This window comes from Sus scrofa, chromosome 14 (assembly GCF_000003025.6).
Source record: "Sus scrofa isolate TJ Tabasco breed Duroc chromosome 14, Sscrofa11.1, whole genome shotgun sequence".
NCBI classification, from domain to species: domain Eukaryota; kingdom Metazoa; phylum Chordata; class Mammalia; order Artiodactyla; family Suidae; genus Sus; species Sus scrofa.
The window spans coordinates 23,087,867-23,105,631 of NC_010456.5; the positions used below are offsets into that span (position 1 = coordinate 23,087,867).

General features: G+C 52.3%; 1 long non-coding RNA gene across 1 annotated transcript; it reads right to left on the bottom strand.

Annotated features, from left to right (window-relative positions):
- LOC110256661 lies at window positions 318-1,808 on the bottom strand. The gene is made up of 3 exons (XR_002338518.1): window positions 1,632-1,808; window positions 866-1,027; window positions 318-560 (listed from the first exon to the last, which is right to left on the bottom strand). It is a non-coding gene; the product is annotated as an uncharacterized LOC110256661 (long non-coding RNA).

Consider the following 17,765-nt stretch of genomic DNA (forward strand, 5'->3'; position numbering starts at 1 on the left):
GAGTTTGTTCTATAATTCTGGATACCAATCACTTATCAGACATATAACTTAAATGTTTTCTCCCATCCTGTATCCTAACAGGACTCACACTGGGAACACCTGAGCACAGCTGCTTTTCCATCCACAGAGACTGTGCAGGAGTTCCCATTGTGGCTCAGTGGTTAACGAATCCGACTAGGAACCATGAGGTTGCGGGTTCAGTCCCTGGCCTCGCTCAGTGGGTTAAGGATCCGGCGTTGCTGTGAGCTGTGGTGTAGGTCACAGATGCGGCTCGGATCCGGCATTGCTGTGTCTGTGGCATAGGCTGGCAGCTACAGTTCTGATTAGACCCCTAGCCTAGGAACCTCCATATGCCGGAGGAACGGCCCTAGAAAAGGCAAACAAAAAGAACAACACAGAGACTGTGCTCCAGAGCTGTGATGGCAGAAAACGCTGGCCTGGAGCTATTCTGCAGGCAAAAACGGAAGCTGAAGGGCGAGCTTGGAAAGACTCCTCACCCGCTGGCCACATCTGGGTGGACCATCTGCCTGGAACACGGACACTTGCTGCCTCAGCACCTGCTAAATAAACACAGGTGTTTTCTCATGAAGTGGGTCACTGGAGTACCCAAGAGGAGGGAGGCAGAGCTCGACAAGTTCTCATGGACCCAAATCATCACCTAGTGGGAAGCAGGGTCCCAGAGAGGGCAGCCTGGGAAGGGAAGGTTTGGTCTGGAGAGGAGAAGGCAGCTGGACAGGGCTCAGGCCAAGGAGACGGCTGAGTGGGACCTGTGTTCCATGCTGAGTCTTTTGAGGTACCTGAGCCCCCTGGTGTCGCAGACCTAGGAAGCGACCGATGATGCTAAAATGACTGTCCTCTGGCTTACATGTGTCCAGTGGGCCATTTCTCAGGCCAGCCATGGCTTGTCCAAGATCTCTGAAGGCGGGGCATGTCTCCCTGCATCATTCTCCCAATTTCATTAGATGTGTCTTCTCCCACTTCACCTGTGTTCTTCTAGGTCTGGCTCTCCACCAGGGGCACCTCCCACCTGGGAAGAGAGGACATACTGCTGGACTTATTCCTAGGTGAGCCTGGCATCCCTCTCGTCACAACTTGACTGGCCAAGAAGAGTCACATGACGCTTTGCTGCAAGACGTTCTGGGAAATGTAGTCTGTCTGGGTTCTCTTACTAGGTGGGGGATGGAGAGAAGAGATTTGGAGGAGGAACAGCTCTCAGACTTCCCACAAAGACCCAGCCTTATGGAGTGTGGGTCTGGGGGCTTGGCAAGGAGGAAGCCAGGGAGAGGAGAAAGTTGGCAGAGGAAGCCAGAGGACCGGGAAAATCACCTGAAGTCCTGTCTACTCTTTCCAACTTAGATTTCATGACATAATGCATATGGCTATCAACTGAGTTCAAGTTGGGTTTCCACCAGCAAGAGCCTGGTTGGCACGTGGGGTTGGAGGGTCAGCCTGGAGCTGAGACCCCACACTCTTCCCTGAATATTCCCATGAGTTCTGCAACCTCCTCTCCATCTCCCCCTGCCCGAGGCTCAGGGAAGCCTCAAGCTCCACCCAGCCGTGCTGGCAGGATCCCGGCCTGGGCCCTGCTCATCGCACACAGAAGGCCCTCCACGGAGGCCCTCACCTCTTACCTTCCTCCACACCGACCAGGGCCCTCAGAGCCACACCTGCCAGCAATATCCCTGCCTTTCAGAGCACTCTCTGTTCTTCTAGAATCCACAAGGTTTCTCCTCTGTGGGGAGTGTTTGGCAAAGGCTTTTCTTTCTTTCTTTCCTTCCTTTTTTGGTTTGTGTTATAAAGGACTAAAAGCAAGCTGTTATGTGTCACTGGAACATATGAAAGGAAGCACATATTTTCCACACACAGTTGCTCCCAATCTCAGGCCCCAGGAATGCAAAGTTTTAGAAAGTAAACACCAGCGGATCCGAGACGGAATGTTCCAGATGGTGGGGCTGGAATTGTGAAACCAGCTCCTTCGGAAGTTGGAACATTCCCCGCTGAACATAAGCTGCCAGAGTCCCTCTCCATGGTGGCTGGGAGGCTCCTGCCTCAATTCTCCTTCCTCAGCTCCAAATGTCTCCCCAAGAGTCCAGCAAAAGCAGGGAAGGACCACGAGGCTCAATCCAGACATCAGCATTTCTGTCTCCTCAGGTGGGGTGGGGGGACATGAAAGGTGAGGCTTGGGGCGGTTCTTCCCAGGGGGAGGTGTGGTTGGAAGCAGGTGAGCCATGGAGGGCTCCTGGCCGGATTCCCACCAGCAAGGCTCACACATGACCATCGGGGACAGACCTAGCGTCCCATCTCCACCCCCCAGGGGCTGCTCTGTGGGTGGGCCCCCTGGACTCACTAACTACTCCCAGCCCATCTGGTTTCCTTGTGACCACAGGTGGAATGGTTCTGGAGTCCTCAGAGTTCTGGGGCCTGGGTTATGGAGCCCTAAGGAGCAAGGGCAATGGTGGCTCCAGGGCACCCAAAGGGGAAGGTATGGAGACGCAATCTGCATGGGTTGTGTGTGCAAGTGGAGGCCAGGGAGGCCCTGGAGCCATTTGGTGGAATGGAGGGAGGCCCCCAAGGGAAGCGGGTAGGTAGGCTAAGCTTGTATCCAACATCAGGTCTGCCACATGACCCTCCTACTGTACCTGCAACCACGGTGTTACCTGGAACCAGCCAAGAGCGGCCCCTGGGATTCTCCAACAACAGCCACCCTATCTATGTGCAGGTCCCCCTCCTCCACTCTGTGACTCTGATTGAGCTGAAGGGTCAGCGTGCCTCAGCCTGGACAATTAGTGCTCTTGCACCTCTGCAACCCCTCCAGAGACAAGGACTCTGGGGTGACAGCCCCTGCTCGACTTGGCTAGGTACTTCCTTCCATCCCACAGAGGTGAGCTAGGCTTAGCTGGAGCCAGCATAGAGGGGCTGTGCCAGGAGACGCACATATTTCTGTGCTGTTTTTGGATTCTCTCTCTCTCTCTTTTTTTTTTTTTTTTTTTTTTGGTCTTTTCTAGGGCCGCACCCACGGCATATGGAGGTTCCCAGGCTAGGGGTCTAATCAGAGCTGTAGCCACTGGCTTACTCCAGAGCCACAGCAACATGGGATCTGAGCCCCATCTGCAACCTACACCACAGCTCACAGCAACGCCGGATCCTTAACCCACTGAGCGAGGCCAAGGATCAAACTTGCAGCCTCATGGTTCCTAGTCGGATTTGCTAACCACTGAGCCACAACGGGAGCTCCTGTTTTTGGATTCTTGATCAAGCCATGCCTGAACCCACATACATCTCACTTCACAGATACAGGAGTTCATAAATTTCATTTACTCTACTCAAACCCCTTTGAGCTGGGTTTTCTGTTACTTGCCGCAGATAAAGTCCTGACCAACCAAACAAATATTTCCTCAGAGCATTATCTCAGCAGATGTAAAATATGCTAGCTGCTGGGAAAGTTACACTATGACTTCTCAGGGCTTAATATGAAAATATTTACTTTCTGCATTAAAAAGCTCATGTCATCATTCAGCATAGGTCACCAGGGGCTGATGCGCAGGTGTGGGCTCGACCCTGAGTGGTCATGGAGTGAGCTAATTTCCTCCTGTCCTTCTCTGACCCTCCGAATTTTCTCTGTTCAGCTAGCAGTGGGGGCAGAGCCAGGATCAGGTCCAGGCCTGGAGAGGAAACCCATTAACTCTGCTCTCACACCATTGGTCAGAACTTGGTCACATGGCTATACTGGCAGCAGGGGAGTCTGGGAAACATAGTCCAGCTGTGTGTCCAGGTCCCGGCTCTGATCTGCCTATCCCAGTGCGTTTGCTCCTTGCCAAATGCTGAACTGATGCTCAGAGCTGGGCTACCCATCTGCGCCCTCTCTACTCTGGATGTCTAACTGGCTGGCCACAACTTCCTCATCTTACAGCCCTTATTATGCAATATCCACACCTGGGACCTTGGATTGACAGAAGCAAGTGGTAGGTTCTGAGAAAATCTGGTCCCGCTTTTGTGGAAATTTTTGAGACATGTATCAATGGGAACCCATTCCCACTGATAAACTAATAGGTTAAACATTTCTAAGTGGAGCTGCAGGGGCAGCCCTGTTTGTGTTATTGGGACATTCATGGCTGTCTAGAGATAGGAGAGAAGCTTAGCAGAAGGAGCCTGGCTGCTTCCTGATGACCATGCAGGAGTCTATTTCAGGCTTTTTTTTTTTTTTTTTTTTTTTGGCTTTTAGGGCCACGCCTGCAGCATATGAAGGTTCCCAGGCTAGGGATGGAATTGGAGCTGTAGCCGCCAGCCTGCGCCACAGCCACAGCAATGTGGGATCCAAGTCACATCTGCAACCTACACCACAGCTCATGGCAATGCCAGATCCTTAATCCAATGAGTGAGACCAGGGATCAAACACGAGTCCCCATGAATGCTAGTCAGGCTCGTTAACTGCTGAGCCATGACGGGACTTCCAGGAGTCCTATTTTATTTATTTTTTATTTTTTTATTTTTGGTCTTTTTGCTTTTTCTAGGCTGCTTCACACGGCATATGGAGGTTCCTAGGCTAGGGGTCTAATTAAAGCTGTAGCCACTGGCCTACACCAGAGCCACAGCCACAGCAACGCGGAATTCGAGCTGCTACAGGTCACTGCACCCGTGGCATATGGACGTTCCTGTGTTAGGGGTCAAATTGGAGCTGCATCTTCGACCTACATTGCAATTTGTGGCAACGCCAAATGCTTAACCCACTGAGCGAGGCCAGGGATCGAACTTGCGTCTTCACGGAGACTGTGTCGGGTTCTTAACCTGCTGAGCCACAACGGGCACTCCTTGTGTGTGTTATTTCATCGAGGTAGGTACACTCATCCCATTTCTCAGGGAAGAAAATTGAAGTGGAGACAATAAAGGGGTCTTTGAGCCCTGCAGAGGCCAGGCTGAGCTGGGACATTTCTAGAAATATCTTTGAGGAAAAGGGCCAAATATTCCAAGGTTATGTGGATTGTAAGTGACAGAAACCCAACTCAAAAAAGGCCAAAGAGCAGATTTATTGCTCATGAAAGTGGATTCAAGCACGACTGGGTGCAGGGGTTCAAGTGCCCCCAGGGCCTCGAACTCTGCCCTTCCTCTACCTCCCTGCCGTGTTCTTGGCTCTCAGCCAGGCTCCCCTGTTGCTGTAAAGATGCTCTCCGGTATCTCCTCACCCACTTCCCACCAGAGGTGCACACCCCATGGGGAAAGAACCCCATTCACCAGTCTTCCATCAAAAAGTTCAAAAGCTGAGTTGTGTTGCCCTATCCTGGGTCACACAGCTGCCTCCAAACCAGTTCTTGGGCCCTGGTGTGGAATATGCCAACTGACCTGAGAAGTCCCGGACTGTTTCTGGAGCTGGAAGCAGAGTCTACCTCACTTCAACCGATGGATTCAGAACTGGTGGATCCTTGAAGAAGTCTTGGATGCCCAGATAACAGACTGCTATGATAGAAAATACTGGTAGGTATATCCTTCTGCAGCCAGATGTGAAGCCAGAGCGAACTGCACTGGATGAGCAAGTTTCACCAACATATCTTCCTCAGGTCTGTGTAAGATGGGCACTTTTTTTTTTCTTTTCTATTTAAAAAAATTTTAGGGCCCCATCTGCAGCATATGGAAGTTACCAGGCTAGGGGTCCAATCAGAGCTGTAGCTGCCAGCCTGCTCCACAGCCATGGCCATTGGGAATCCTTAACCCACTGAGTGGGGCCAGGAATCGAACCCACATCCTCACAGGTACTAGTCATTACCACTGAGCCACAACGGAAACTCCCAAGATGGGCTCTCTTAACACACCAGAAATCCTTTTAAATGTGAAATATTCTGATTTGTAAAATTGGCAAGTAACTTGAAATTTCTTTTTCTTTCTTTTGTGTGTGTGTGTGTGTGTGTGTGTGTCTTTTTTTTTTTTTTTTTTTAGGGCCACACCTGTGGCATATGGAAATTCCCATGCCAGAGGTTGAATCGGAGCTACAGCTGCCAGCCAACACCGCAGCTCACAGCAACACTGGATCCTTAACCCACTGAGTGAGGCCAGGGATCAAACCCACAATCCCATGGTTCCTAGTTGGATTCATTTCCACTGTGCCAGGACGGGAACCCCATAACTTGAAATTTCGAGGAAGTGTTGGTAGACCAAAGAAAACAGATCTACTGGGAACACTGATGTTCAAAGCTTTCTTTGAAATGAAACTACAGTGAAGGAGGCACCGGGAGTCAAAGGAGAGGGGCTTTGGGGCCAGACCCTTAACACTCACGGCCCCAGTCCAGGGAGGGGGCCGAGGTCTGTCCAAGTGTTCCAGCCTCCAGGCCTCCATCTCCTTCCCAGTCCATCTCTGCTCCATGGCCAAGGCCTGGGGGTCCAGATCCCAGGGTTCCCAGGGCACCCTGTTCTCCCTGCTGGGTGGGAATCACCGCAGCCTGCTCTGTAAGGAGTTTGATATTGAGATTGAGATGCAGCTTGTTTGGGAAAACTTCGTTCCACGGAAGCCTGTAATTGGAGTCTGTGGGAACATTTACACTTAGGGAGAAATAATAGAAAGTTCTGTTGCTGGTTTCAGGACAAGTCTTGGGAATTTTACCGCGAGGCTCTCGGAGATTCCCTCGCCCCCGCCAGTCTCTCAAGGGGACAATGCCCTGAGCAGATGCTCTTCTCCTGCTGGGCCCTTCCAAGAAATCTGGGTCAGGGAGGTGGGGCCAGGCGCAAGGAGTCCCAGGGGCTGGGTTTATCTAGAGGCGGTGGATGAAATAGGCGGGGAGCTGGGGGCTGCATGATCATCCCGATTAATAACAGCGATGGCTGATATTTACTTGTTTCCTCCAATGGGCCAGGACCTATTATTTACTTTTTTTTTTTTTTTAGGGCCGTGCCTGCATCATATGGAGGTTCCCAGGCTAGGGGTCCAGTCGGAGCTGCAGCTGCCAGCCTGTGCCACAGCCACAGCAACACAGGATCCAAGCCACATCTGCGACCTACACCACAGCTCATGGCAACGATGGGTCCTTAACCCACCGAGTGAGGCCAGGGATTGAACCCGCGTCCTCATGGATACCAGTTGGGTTCCTTAACCACTGAGCCACAGTGGGAACTCCGCCCTATTATTTATTGTTACCATGTGTTTTTCCTTGAAATCCTCTCAAACTTAGGTGGAAAGCAAGCCCCATTCCTCAGACCAGAAAGGAGTCAAGAGGGCTGACGTGCTCTGCCCAAGGCCTCATGCTCCTCCGTGGTTATTGCAGGTCAGAATGTGTTCTCCCCAAAGACACGTGTTGATGGCTAGTCCCCCAGTGTCTCAGAATGTGACCTTCCCAGGAAATAAGGTCCTTACAGATGCACTTAGTTGGGTTAGGATGAGATGGTGCTGGAGTTCCTTTGTGGTTCAGAGGTTTAAGAATTTGGCTAGTATCCCTGAGGATGTGGGTTCGATCCCTGGTCTCTCTCAGCGAGTTAAGCACCCTGAGTTGCTGTGGCTGTGGTGTAGGCCGGCAACTGCAGCTCCAATTCAACCTCTAGCCTGGGAAATTCCATATGCACCTGTGGCCCAAAAAAAGAAAGAAAAAAAAGGTAATTTGGTGCTGAAGCAGGGTGGTCCCAGGTCCAGAGGACTGGTGTCTGTGTGGAAAGGGGATATTTCGACAATGACATGCACAAAGGGAGGCCCCGTGAAGACAAGCGCAGGGGGAGTGAGGCACCAAGACAAGGACACCAAAGACCTCCAGCAGCCGCCAGCGGGGAGCCTCAGAAGGACCAGCCTGGAACTCCCTGGTGACTAGCAGGTTAAGGATCCAGGATTGTCACTGCTGTGTCACAGGTTCGATCCCTGGTCCAGGAACTTCAGCATGCCACAGGTGCAGCCAAAAAAAAAAAAAAAAAAAAGACCATCCCTCCCTGAGACCCTGGATCTGAGCCTTCCTTACGCTGAATCTGAGCCTTCCTTCCTTGCTCCAGAACAACGAGGAAATGTTTATTCCCTGTGGAGTGCTTGGTGGGTCGGCCTGGCAGACAATCACAGTGGCAGGTCAAGAACTTGAACTAGACAGCCCAGCTCCAGTCAGTTCCCCCCACCCCCAGCCCCCACAATGGGAGCAGTCATGTGGCGGGCTGGGGGCCGGGCAGAGCCCACATTGATTGGGCTTCACCGTAGGGTCGGCCCTCAGTGTATGCAACCATGTGACTTTCCAGGTGCCCCTGATACCTGTGTCCAGCATGTAAAACAGGTAAAGGCTGAGACATGGACAAGTGAAGTGACTTGCCCATGGAACTCAGGTGTGTCCCCTGAGTGGCTCTCAATGTGGGGTCTCCAGGACACAGAAGTCTCAAAATGTCCCCATCTCAAGGGACCCACCAGAGGCCTCCCCAGCACCACCAGGCCACCCCAGGATTCCTCTGATCCCTAATGTTGGAAAAAAGGCAGAGGCCCAGGAATACCCCCCCAACACACACGAGAGCACACAATTACATGCCTACACATGGGCACACAGAACACAACCCAGAAACATATGTGCACACACACACAGGCACACACAAGACACAGGTATGGACATGCAAACACATGCATGCACTCATGCAAACACATTTGGAATACAATACACAGCTCACATATACACAATTCATGCACACAATTCACACTTGCACACCTACACACATGCACACACACACATACATAACCACACACATGCACATGTACATGCTATGCCTGCATACTACAGCACACAAAACCTACGTACACACATACACATACATCACAACACATACATGCATGAGCACCCAATGCACATTCGTGCACACACCGTGCATGTGTACACACAAACACATGCATCCATATACATGCACAAACACCATGCACATAGGTGCATGACACACATACATGCACACACATGTGTGCGCACACATGCAAACACAGTGCACACATACCCACGCACATGTGCGGACACACAGACATGTGCACACATGCAGCCAGAAGCCAGGCCCATGGCCTGGACTTGCCCAGACACCCCAGCTCTGGGTCACTCTGTCTGGCCTGCAGCTTCTCTTGGCCTCAACCTGTGCCCATTCTGGGTACCAGCTCCCCCTCTAGGGTGTCCCTGGGCCTGGAACAGACTGCCAGGCTGCTCAGTGCTCCTCTCCCCAGGGACTGCAGGGTTGCTCTGCACTCAGACCAGGCCCCTCCCAGGTTCCCGCCAGCTGACAACCCACCCAGGCCACCTGGACCACACTCAGCTCCCATCTGCAAGGCCAGCCTGCAGGCGGGGCCCTTTCTTCCAGGTGTGGCTCCACCTCAGCTCGTGGTCCCTTGGCAACTCAGATGCCTCATCTGCCATGTCAGCATCCTGGGGTAGCAAAAGACACACGTGGGGCAGCTTCAGCAACAGCCACTTGCTATTTCAGTCCAGCGGGCTGCAAATCCAAGGTCTGGGGCTCTGCTGGCTGGCTCCCTCTGCGGCCTCCCTCCCGGGGGGTGCAGACAGCCATGATATTCCCGTGTCCTCCCTGATCTCCTCTCTGTGTGTCTCTCCTGATTGTCCCTTCTTACATGGACACCAGTTAGATTGGTTTAGGACCCACCTACTCCAGTATAACTGATTCCAGCTACAATGACTTGACTTCCAAATAAGTCTCCATTCGGAGCTCCCGGGGGTCAGTCCTCCCACATATGTGTTTGAGGGACCCAATTCAACCCCTGTAAAGCAGGAGTAAAGAACATTTGCACTGGGAGTTCCCATTGTGGCTGAGCAGGTTAAGAACCTGACTAGTATCCATGAGGATGCAAGTTCTATCCCTAGCCTTGCTCAGTGGTTTATGGATCTGGCGTTGCTGTGAGCTGGACATCTTTGGGGGAAGGACTGAATTTGGCTGTGACCTTGACTTGCTGGTGAAGTGATTTGGCACTGCAAAGCCTGGGCCTCCAGAGCCTGGCGAGGGCCAGCTTGGCCCCAAGCATGAAGCTGCATTTCAGGCACTGGGGGTGGCCCCAGTGGTGAATTCTATGGGAAAGGCACCACAGAAAGAGCCGAAGGGGTGGGGAGTGGGGGGTCCTGGAAGCTGGTGCCAAGGGGCTTCGCACAGGGGACTTTGGTTGTTTCTGTAGCCGATGCCCACTCCTGTTTCTGGAAACTGCGGCAAACCTCTCTTTCAGAGTTTTTCGGAGTTTTCGGAGTCTTTCTCCACTGTGTGAAGTCTGGGAGGGACCAGCCAGACACCATTTCCTGCCCTCTCAAGAGAAGGCAGCTGGCCTCTGTCACCTTAGCATCTGGCTCGGGAGGGGTGATGCTTGTCCAACCAGAGGCGCCACGGAGTTCTGCCCCCAACAGTGGCCATCCACTCACGTCTGGGGTGTGCTGGCCTTTCTCCAAGTTTGGCTTTTCCCTTCGCCTCCTATCTTGCTTGCATTTCCCCAATAAATCCCATCCCTGCCTGAGATTCTGTTTGTTATTGTCGTTGTTGTTGGGTCATGCCCACAACATGTGGAAATTCCAGGGCCAGGGATGGAACCAGTGCCATAGCAATGACCCATGTTGCTGCAGTGACAAGGCTATATCCTTAACCCACTGCACCATAAGGGAACTCCTTGCCTGCCTCATTCTGGATCAGTGTCTGTGGCCAGCAACCAAAGAGCTTTGGGCAGATTGATGGCTTCTGTGACCCCAGGTGCAGCCCTTTGCCCTTCACTTTTAAGTCCCTCACTCTGATGCATGACCTCCTTTGACCAAGGGCAGAGCAGCCTAGATGCAGACAGACGCTTGAAACAGCCCTTGTGCATTTTCACACTCTCTCTTCCCTCCCTGTGAATGTGTCCAGAACATTCCTGGGGCCAGTCTATGGGAGGAACCAAGACATCTCAGTGGATGTATGCCAAGGAACAGAGCCACCAGCCCACCACAGTGGACCACAGCCCAGGACACCTGACTGGCCCGCCCACAAGCAAATATAAATGTTCCTTGCAGGTCGCTGACATTCTGAGGGGCTGTTTGTTACACAGCATAACTGAGGCAGTAGGTAACTGATGCATAATTGGACAGATGAGATAGAAAGAACCACAGTGTCTCCACAAGGTCTGATGACTTACCCATCTGAACACTCCACCCTGACTCAGAAGGGCCATGGAACCAGACAGGAAGCTGCCTCCTCTGGTGGGGGGGTTGTGACCCCACCCCAGTCAGTGAGCTCTGAGCCCTGGCTCTTCCCCAAAGCTGCACGGATCTCAAAGTTATGGAGGTGACAGTTCCCACATGCAGACCGCAAGTCTCAGTGAGCAATTTCCTTTGCTAAAGTCGTTAAGAAAATTATATGTAGTGCTGAAATTATATAACTGTTATTACAGCTTGTTTAAAAATTATTTGGATTTAATTGATCAATTAGATTAAATTATATAGTAGCAAGAGCTGGCAAAGGCCCAGGCCGGAGCTCGCAGGATTGAGAAACCCACGCTTCCGGCCCCAGAAGCCTCGAAGCAGCACGCCTTTTTCTTTTCTAATGAGGTTGTTGCAGGTTATTTTGATGGTTTGTTGAGAATGGCGTGCCTGTGACGTTCCTGTGCCTGAATGGCCTCACGGCGACCCCGGGGACACAAATGATGAAGCTCACTGTGGGGCGTGTGTGCCGAAACCACAGTGGGGGCTATCGTTCTGCGAGGCAGAAGGTGTCCTGGCCCTGGCTGTCTTCTTATCTTCCCACCTCCGCAGGACACCTTTGCAGGTGGCTTGCCCCTGAAGATCCAGAGATGGCCCTGGGAACACTGGCAGGAAGCTGTCTAATGTCTTTATTTACCGACTAGGAATTTGTATATGGATGGCCTTGTATACTTTTTGTATTTGTGTACTTTTGTATACTTTTGTGTTTGTATACTTCTCCAGGGTACTGGCCTTGTCAGAGGCAGGGATGGCTGTGACCTCCTTCAGCAGAGCCTCAGACCCATGTGGGCAGGTTCCAGTGACCACTGGGGACACGTGCGAGCCTTCATGTCTGCAGCCGCAGTCACTGCTGTGGGCAGAGGGAAGGTGAGCTTTGGGGGCAGTGGTGGCGTGTGAGACGGTCTGCCTCTCTCCCAGGGGCTGCTTTGGCCAAATCAGATCCTGTTGTGTGGAGGATGGGAAGAGCTGCAGCGATGTGTTCTTCTCCAGCACAAAAGAGCATTGATTTCCCCTAAAATGAACTCCTGGAGTTCAGGCAGGGCAGGAAGCCAGGTGTCCTCTAAGGCTTGGGACAACTTGGCCACCCACACGCCATCTCTGCTGGCCCCTCCCTGCTCCCACCTCTGTTAACTCGATGAGTAATTGTGTTTTGCTTAAAGCTCACAGTCACCTTGCACCCTCAGCTGGCACCTGCCCCTCCTTTCTGGACCTGTTTGCAGACACCCCAAAACTCCAGCTGGGAGCAGGGCATGGAGCTGGGCCCCTGCCCTTGGAACTAAGTCCCTCCCCAACAGGACCTTGTTAAGGTCCCCTGGCAGGGTGGTTCTTCAGCAGGGGTGCAGGTCTGGGGGCCCCCGGTCTCCTCCATGACCCACTCCACGTGTCTGTGTCCAGTGGTCTCTCCGAGGAAGACAGTGCCGCTACCCCCACCTCTGGCTCCAGCAATGGGAAGCAAGTATTTATGGGGGTCCCCTCAAGGGACTTGGTTCCTCCTCTGAGTCCACCATCAGGAGGCTCAGAGACGAAGCCAGAGACAAAGCACAAATAGGCAAACCTAGGACCCCTGAGATGCCTTGGTGATGAGAACTGTGAACAATGATGGTGGCTCAGATGGGGATCAGGGCACTGGGGGGTGATGACACTGGAGCTGGGGCCCGAGAGGTGGGGAGGAAAGTCTGATAAGCCCCGTGTACAGTGCTTGGCAGATCGAAGGCGCCTGTGGCTGGGATTCTGAGATGAGAAGGAAGAGACACGGACGCCCACACACTCATTCTTTCTTCCAAACGGCCACTTGGCAAATGTTTTCTGGGTTAGACACAGAGATGAACAGATGCCGTCACAGCCCTGGAGAAGCTCAGAGGCCCCTGCCTGCCTCCTTCCTCCCCACGCTTTCTTTCATCTACCCTCTCTTCCTCCCTCCTTCTTTCTCTCCCTCCCTCCCTCCCTTTCTCCACCCTCCTTTCCTTCCTACCCCCCTCTTCCTTCCATCCACCCACCCTTCCTTCCTCTCTCCCTCCCTGGTCCCTCCCTCCCTCCCCCACTTCCTTCCATCACATGCTCACTGGGGGCCGCAGGACTGGGTCTGGTTTGCACCACAGAGAGTGCCCTGACACCCACCCCTACAGTCTGGAAGGGGTCTCCCCGCCCACTGGTCCTTGGCCCCTGACTGTTTCCTTTGGGGGAAAGAAGGCCAGGAATGGGGCAGGGACAGCACCTGCCCGGAGCCAGCTGTCCCAAAGGCGCTGAGAAATATCTGATTTATGAGGAACATGTAAATGTGGTTTGGGAACAGCTTGCTCCTTCACACTAAATAAAATGAAAGGCGAGCACACGCATATACGCAAATGGCTGTAGTAAATCTTCCTGTGTGGTGGCTCTGCCTTGTGGTCTGTCTTCCGGGGCGGCGGGGGGGGGGGGGGGGTTTCAGCTGGAAGCCCAGACTGAAGGGGAGGGGAGAGGAAAGGCAGGTTGTCACAGGAGTGGCCAGTGTCCTACCCTGATTGCCGCTGCTCAACTCCTGGATGGCACCAACTTTGAATCTTGTTTCAGAGTCTCTGTATGAGTTTCCTGGGGGCTGAAAACCATGGGAGTTTTATCCTCCAGAAGCCTTGGGGCCAGAAGTCCAAGATCCAGGGGCGGCGTGGGGTGTGCAGGGCTGGTTCCCCCCGGGGGGTCTGGGGGTGCATCTGCCCTTGCTTCTCCCTCTCTTAGAGCTGTGGTGACCCCAGGTCTATGGCCAATGTGGTCCAGTTTCTGCTCCGCTCTCACCTGGCCTCCCTCCCATGGGTTCCAATCTCCCCTTTCTGTCCCTCCTGGGGACACCAGCCGCCGGATGGAAGGCCCTAAGACAGGATGATCCCAGCCCAAGACCCTCACTTTAATTCCACCTTCAAGGACCCTGTCTCAGAACAAGGTCATGTTCACAGGCACCAGGGCTGGCATGTGGACACACGCCATTCCAGGCCATGGCCATCGGAGGTCCCTGCGCCCCACGCTGCCCCACTGCCACCCCACCTGTTCTTCCTCAGGTAACTGCTCACAGCTCCCGCGAGGCCCCTGGGAGGCAACACAGAGACTTCAGACAAGTCAGGTCTGCACCACCAGCTCTTGGACCAGGCTCTGGGTCACCTGCATCCCCTGGAAGCATGACAGGTCCCCCTTCCCTGCCTCCTCTTGGAGAGCCCTGTGCACCTCTTCCAGGGAGAAACCTGAGGCCACAAATCTCCGCAGCCCCTGCCACCAAGCCCCAGACCTGCCTTTGCCTCCTTCTCCCCTGGGGAGAAGCCACACTTACATCTCCTTGCACACCTGTGTTCACGTCTCTGCTTTGGAAGGACATGTGACTAGATGTGACTTTACAGTCAAAGGCGGGAGGTAACTCTGTGGACTTGGGTCACATGTCTAAGTGACCCCCAGAAAGTGCCCTTTCGCTCTCCCCATAGCTGAGGATGCAGTCCCACCCCAACCCTTCCCACAGCCTAATGCTGTTTTTTTAGCCTCAGCCAGTCCAGGGGATGCAATGATATTTTATGGGTTTTTAATTTGGATTTCTTTGATTACCAGAAAGGTCAATGTTTCCCCATAAATGTTTTGGCCATTTTTCTTTTTTTTTTTCTTCTTCTTTGAACTCAATTTTATTATATTTATAGTTGCACAACGATCATCACAACCTAATTTTACAACATTTCCACCCCAAACCCCTAGGCCATCCTACCCCCCAACCTGTCTCCTTTGGGAGCCATAAGTGTGTCAAAGTCTGCAAGTCAGCTTCTGTTCTGCAAATAAGTTCATTGTATCCTTTTTTGGGGGGTTCCACATATAAGTGGTAGCATATGACATTAGTGTCTCACTGTCTGACTGACTTCACTTAGCGTGATAATTTCTAGGTCCATCCATGTTGCTGCAAATGCCATTATTTCTTTCCTTTTTATAGCTGAGTAATATTCCATTGTGTATATGCCCCACATCTTTATCCACTCCTCTGTCTATGGACAATTAGGTTGTTTCCATGTCTTGGTTATTGTATATAGTGCTGCAGTGAACATTGGAGTACATGTATCTTTTCAAGTCATGTTTTTTTCTGGATAGATGCCCAGGAGTGGGATTGCTAGATCTAATGGGAATTCTATTTTTAATTTTCTGAGGAGTAGTCATGCTGTTTTCCACAGTGGTTGCACCAATTTACATTCCCAGCAACAGTATAAGAGGGTCCCCTTTTCCTCACACCATCTCCAGCATTTACTGCTTGTAGATTTTTTGATGATGACCATTCTGTGATTTCTTTGGTTACCAGCGAGGTCGATGTTTCCCCATAAATGTATTGGCCACTTGTCTTTTTGTCTTTCTTCCTTTGTGAACTCTGTTTCTGGGACAGGTGCAGGCTTTCCTGTAGGACGCAGGGCAATGCTGACTTGAGGACACCATCAGCCTGGCTGACACTTTCCAGTTGCATTGCCGTCAGTCCGGGCTCATGGCCCTGGGGTTCCTTCCTCCCATTGCCTTGCAGGTGCCAGGCTTACCTGGTCTGAAGCCGTACTGGCCCACTCTTGCTTCCTCCCTCTACTCTCTGTGGGCATTCCTTCCAGTAGATTTCCTGTGCCTCTAAGCTGATCTTGGCACTGAACGAACGCATCTGGCATCTGTGCATCAGCTTCAGGCATAGGTTGATCCAGGGGCTCAATCTCTGCCTCAGGGGCTTAGCTCTTCTCATCCCAAGGTTCTGATTTCCCCAGGGGTGGGCCACATTGTCCTTTGGGGTATTTCCTTACAGTGGCCACTGGCTGCTTTGGGGTCACATCTCACAACCCCTAAACCCATCTTCCTGGTCCCCGAAAAAGAAGTCTCTGGTCAGCTCTGCTCAGCTCTGAGCCAATCAGTCGCTAGTACAGTGTAGCATATTATCTGCCCACCTGATGTCTGCCTGGTGTGAGGGTAGAGCCATGTGAGCCCCAGATGGAGGCTGGATGAGGGGTAGTCTGCTGGACAGTATTTCCAGAAGTGGACTGGTCAGTGGTAAAAGGACAGAAGTCCACAACAGGGCTCATCAATCTCCCAGCTGAGCAGCCTTTCAGATGATGTTTTTTCCCACATTGTTTGTTTGTTTGTTTATTTATTTTTCTTTTTAGGGCCACACCTGTGCCCTATGGAAGTTTCCAGGCTAGGGGTCCAATCGGAGCTGCAGCCACCGACCTACACAACAGCCACAGCAACACAGGACCCAAGCTGCGTCTGTGGCCTACACCGTAGCTCACAGCAATGCCAGGTCCTTAACCCAGTGAGTGAGGCCAGGGATCGAACCTGCATCCTCATGGACACTAGTCAGGTTCTTAATCCTCTGAGCCACACCTGAAGCTCCCTCCATGTAGTTTAAAAACTAGACAGTGTTAAGAAACTGTGGGGTGTGCCTGCGTTTGCACACATGTACAATGTTTCAACCTTAAAAAGAGGGAAATCTACCTTTGCAGCAACATGGATGAACCTCAAGGACATTATGCTAAGTGAGATAAGCCAGACACGGAAAGACAAACACTGTACTATCTCACTTGCATGTGGAATCTGTAAAAAGGCGAAATCCTAGCATCAGAGACTGGGATGGTGGCTGGCAGGGGCTGGGAGTGGAAACCAGGAGATGTTGGGCAAAGGTACAAAGTTCCAGTGGCCAGATGAGGAAGTTCTTGGTCTGACATACAACGTGGAGACTGGAGTTAACAGCGCTAAATTGCATACTTGAAATTGGTGGAGGGGAAATGTTAATTATTCTCACTGCACACACAGAACGGTAACAGTGTGGGGTGATGGATGTGATAATTAGCCTAATTGCAGTGATTGGTTTGCCATGTACATGTGTATCAAATCATCACACCGTACACCTTAAGGATCTACAATTTTTATTTGCCAATTACCACCCCCCCCACTAAGCTGGAAAACCCTGAGCTCACCATGTCCCTGTCCCGCGTCTCCCTCCTTCACTTCTACCTGGTGTCGATACCTTTCTGTGCCAGGTTAGAGGTGCGGGGCAGGTCCCCAAAGCGTGGCCCCTTCCGCATGGGCCAGCGTGTGTCCCAGAGCTTTCTGCTGTCCCCAGGCTATGCTGTCAACTCTCAAAAGTCCAGGCTGAACCCTTCCAGCTTCTTGAGGCTGTGGATGGCTCAGGGCCATCGTCCCTCACTCACCTGCACCCCAAGCTGTTCTGGGAGCCTTTCCCCCCCCCCACAGTCTGACTCTAACTGGCCTTGGCACTGGCGTAGGTAACACTTGGTCATGGGCGTCCTGATGCTCAGAACCAGGACTGTTCCCCAAAGGCTCTGAGCCTCCCTCTGCTCCAACAGGACCTCTTGAAGGCTGGTCAGGGGATCCCTGAGGAGCTATGGGTCCCTGGAAACCATAGACGATGTATTTTCAAGTCAGCCTGGGTTGTTAGAAACCTTTCAAGGGACCCTGGAGGAGTTCCCGCTGTGGCACAGTGGGTTAAGGATTTGGCATAAGTCACAGCTGCACCTCGGATTCTATCCCTGGCCTGAGAGCTTCCATATGCTGCAGGTGTAACCAAAAAAAGAAATTAAAGAAAAAATGAAAGAAAAGAAACCTTTCAAGGGACCCAATAAGGGCAGACTAGCCAGCTTATAG